Genomic DNA, 5,073 nt, shown 5'->3' with positions numbered 1-5,073 from the left:
GCCGTTTGTCAATCCGTGCTATTTCACCGTGTTTGGGGGGCGATCGGGTTGGTTTCATAGTAAGCTCCACTCTGAGATCTGTCAGCAGCCAATGAGAGTGTGAGTCACATGGGGGCGTGGCTGCACACAGGCAGTGCACACAGAGACGCACACACACCACCCGAGCACGGTTTCATAGTAAGCTCCACTTGGGCGGAGGCCTCCTTCCGCGTTCGCAAATATGGAATGTTGTATAGAATTAATGTTTTATGGATGTAACTTGTCTCCGTTGGACATTCAGTGCAATGCCGCTCGCTGTGCTGCGCTATGAATACAGATAGGCAGTGTGCAGAAATGCTGTACTCACACAGGTAACCAAGTCTGAAATGAAGTAATCTTGTACTGTAATTGTGGCAATCATTTCATAGCAGTGATAACTGTGACGGTAATAAATGCAGCAGAGGAAAGTGAAAACTTAAATCAGTCACTCTTTTGGTAAGTTACACACTGCTTACTAAGACACTTTCAAACCTTGATGGCATTCTTTTCAATAAACTTTGCTATGGCAGGCTCCATGTTTGGAGTGCTGGCAAAGCCTCTGCTCCATAAACACATCCTTTCTAAACTTGTATACACTATACAGTAGATATATCAGCCATTATTTGACTTTTGAAACGACAATATGCAGCTGCGTGATGCGTCTCAATTTGTTTTGGGCATGTCATCATAAGCGAAAAGTTTTACGTAAAAAAAAAAGCAGATTTACTAGATTGGCTGTTTTTGAATTGTCTTTAATCAAATCAATGTTTTTCAAATTGATTAGAATTGATTTTGCTCTTTAAAAAGTCTTAGTATCGGTAATCGGTGGGAGGACTCTCCAAAATCGGTATTGGCATCAGACCCAAAAATCGGGCATCGGTCAGCCTCTAGTATACAGTACGTGTCACCATCCCAAAACATTTATTCAATCTTTTTGTTCCCATCTATGGGCCATTTTGTTCTCTGCAGTATTAGACAAGATATTCAACTATGGACAGTGGGCACTTATGTACAGCTGTGTGTTTTGACTCCTGTGGTGAACAAAATCTAACTTTGGAGCACCACCACCGCAGCCATACAGTCCATCAGCATAAACGCTTCACAAACACTTACATACAAAGTATAGAGGTGAGTAAAACACTTCTCCAGCCCAGGGAATTCTGGACAGTTTTCTTTCAGATTGTGTCAAACTTCTATTGAGTTACCATTCACAATGTCATAAAATGAAAGACTTTTGTGAAAGTGTGTTTCAAATGAATATTTCTCTCTTCGTTTGTAGACATTGTTTCCTTCTAGTTCTGTGATGCAAGTGAGCAAACTGTAAACATTACAAGGCATAATTTTAGCATGCACGTTTGATGATTGTTTGGGGTAAGGATACAGTACAATAACAACGCACATCTCTCTTGCATGGATAATCAGCATCACACATTTTACCCTTCTAAAATAAGCATCGCTTTACAGACTACAATTGTAGTTGTCGCCTGGCTGTTAAGCCACTGTCAGATGTGCCTTTTTAATTCTCTAATCAGTGGCGGGCAGGACTCCCATCACCGTCCCCATACAGCGCCCCACTCAATACAGACATCCCCAAACACACACGGCCTGGTTTTGTCAAATGTTTCATCGAGTGTAGACATCTGGGCTACTGTAAAACATGCATTATCTGTAGAAGGGGGAGAGGAGCAGGTGGCATTGTCCCCGCTGTCAGCTGTGTCACTGCTGGCACCAGTGATGGAGATTAATGAAGTATCTGGAGAGTAATACGCTTCTTCAAATGCTGCTACATTTTGGAGTGGGGTCTGATCCTGATCTTAAATAGCAAAGCTGTCAGGGTTTTAGTGAACCTGAGCTTTGGTAAAGGCGCTGGAGTGGCGTGGTTGATCGAAGGGCGGAGGGCACAATACACTGGGACAGAAAAACAAACGGAGAAAACGAGGCAGTGGGTGACTTTGGCTGGGGTGACCTGACAGACAGCAGTCTACTGTAAATTACAAACAAAGACAATTGATACCCTGGCAGTGCATTCCAGTATGCCAGCTGACAGGCCGCTCTCTCATCACTTTTTCTTCGGTGCATTTGGTGCATTGAATTTGAAAAAGATAATGTCTCCGTCCTCAACGATAGTTTCTTCCCTGTTGTCTGTACTTCCCCGCTGCCTGTAAGATGGCAAACAGAATGAAAAAATTACAGACATGTTAAATAAACAAGCAAATTGAAAAGTATGAATTTGTGTAAACATTATATTCTCATAGAATTTCACACTTTATTAAACTTGTCTCTTTATATCACTGTCACATGCCCATGATGGCTTGGGGATTTGGTAACAAAGAGCGCTAAGCCAACAGCCTGCACTGTAGATCTGCTAAATGCCTGTTGAAGTGAAGACGTACTACCTCTGAGAGACCAGACTGAGCTATGAGCAAGACCTACCATGAGCCAGTTAAGACACAATGTGATAAAGATATGCACAGCTGGAACACAATGGCAGTGTTTAGAGCCAGAATCAGTTGGCTTGTCAGGAGTGGTCCTGGAGTGTGTGCAGTAATTTCTTCCCCTGAGTAAAGGTGAAGAGTGGTTTGCAGTGGGAGCTGTGTGGTGACTGTCAGCTCCACTGATCACAGGAGACTTCCCCTCGTCTCCACTCGCACCCTGATGGCTCACCTTGACAGCGTTCTCGCTGCCTTCCTCTGTAAAATCCTGGAATTTCATTACTTCTGCCATAATGAAGCCCTTCTCAAAGTCTGTATGGATCTTCCCTGCAGCCAGTGGAGCCTTACGGTGCGTTTTAACAGCGGGCGATCAGCGGGCGATCAGGATAGTATTTTCCGGAAGTGCAATATATGTCTATGAGAGCCGGCGACTACTGGCGATAGGGCGAAGTGGGCGGGGGGGCGATGAAAGATGGATTTTCTTTATCTTTTGGACGATGTCGCCCGGGATCGCCCGAGTCGCCCGCTGTTAAAACGTACTGTTAGTTCCTTTCTGTCACAGGGAAGGGAAAGAGAGGACATCTTCTAATCTAAATGACCAGGGGCGCTGACTTTTGTGCGCGACCATGGGGGCTGAACTTGACCACCACTCGCTCCCCCCCCCCCCCCCCTTCCCCCCCGCCCTCCACCCACTGCGTCGCGGGCATGTAGGCGCGCGAACCGCGCGCGATTTTTTTTGCTTAATTAATTCATTAAATGACCATAAAACAACATTAACAACACTCTACCCATCCTTCAGTGTGTCCCATCCTCAAATGTTTTACTTAAATAAAAGTACTTATTTTAGTAGTAGCCTATAGTTACTACTCCACTACATATAGACAAATATTGTACTTTTACTCCACTACAATTATTTGATAACTTTATTTACTATAGTTACTTTGTAGATTTTGATTATTATTATTACAAAACCACTTATACAGTATATACTTTGGCAATTTGAAAATAGCAGATTTGCGATGCGTTGTGAGCTTGTAGATCTGCTATTTTCAAAGAATTTGTATACATTTTACACGTTTGAAAACTTGTGAAATGGGACCTTCTGCATAATGAGTACTTTTACTTTTGGTACTTTAAATACATTTTGATACCAATACTTTTCTACTTTTACTCAAGTACATTTTGAATACCTTACTTTTACTTGTAATAGAGTATTTTTACACCGCAGAATTTATACTTTTGTTTAAGTAAAACATTTTAGTACTTTTTCCACCACTGGTATTCAGTGCATGCAGTGAGTGACTGTTCACACAGGACGAGGGAGTCAAGGGACACAGCATAGCGACCCTTCATTTCAATAAGGGCACACGGCAGAGCCAAAACCTGCAGAACATGTTTAGCACACAGCCATAGCCATGGTTCACATGACGCTTGGTGCCGAGTCCCCCTGGTCTAAACAAGTTGTGTTCGATTTTTCGAGCCGCAATAGCCCCGCCCCCCCCGCCGCGAGCCGTTTCTCTGTCTGGGCTATTGTTCTAGGTGTCAACGGCGCGTTAACACCTATCTGCGCCCCGCTATAGTAATGGTAATAGTAATGGTACTGTATGTTTGAGCCTGACATCTGAGATTCATGAGGGGGCTGACCAATTGACTGTGGGGGCGCTAGCCCCGACGCCCCCACGTCATCGGCGCCCCTGTAAATGACTGTAATGTAATGTTATCATAACATTACAGTCATTTAGAAGACGCTTTTATCCAAAGCGACTGACAAGCAACAATAAGCTAGTGCATTCAACATAGGTAGGCAAGAACACTTCTAATCACCAGAAGTCTTAAGTGCATTCTCTTCTAAAACAAGCAACTAAGAGTATACCTATAGCTCTAAGATAAAAGTGCAATATATCAGCTACCTACTTTAGTAAAAAAAAAAATGGGATAAATAGGAAAATCAAATGAGCAAGAGCTAAAACAAATAATTGTATCAAATAAACAAGATCCAATAAAACAAGAGCTCGTACAAATAATTGACAAGTAGGCAAGGCTAAGAAGAAGGTTCAGGGTAGTTGTAGCGCTCCTGCCCCTCTAATTATGGATAAAGGCAGGGCCCTGAATTATTTTTAAAATACAATTACGTTCAGTTTGAATTCTTGTGTTTCAGGTGTATGCCGGTAAGTAGTTTGAATTAACTTCACAGGCCCCTTTCTACTGTAAATAATCAACCTCTTTTCTTCTTCCAGGTAATTATCCTTTGAGGTAAGTATTTTAACTTTTCAGGTTAAACAGGTGAGTATAAGTAATCTATTATATTATTCTAATACCCAGAAACCAATTTCCATTCAGGTAGTTATAATAAAATAATACTCTTTACTTAGACAAACACATATAAACAGACAACAACATGAATTGGCTTTTTTCAAATAGAAAACAAATAATATTCACAACCTCAGTTGTCACAAAGCAAACCAATTAGAAATATACCCTTCTAGTATTATTTCAAACAAACAAATATACCTTTGGGATTAATTTACTTCGATTTAACAAAATACCTTCCTGTATTAGCCTACCTAAAATTAACCCTTTTATATTATTCTAATTGGACTAAACAAAAATAACCTTTTGAATT

The sequence above is a fragment of the Gymnoscopelus braueri genome (assembly GCF_963280865.1).
Source record: "Gymnoscopelus braueri genome assembly, chromosome: 7".
Lineage (NCBI taxonomy): Eukaryota > Metazoa > Chordata > Actinopteri > Myctophiformes > Myctophidae > Gymnoscopelus > Gymnoscopelus braueri.
This window is presented reverse-complemented; position numbering follows the sequence as displayed.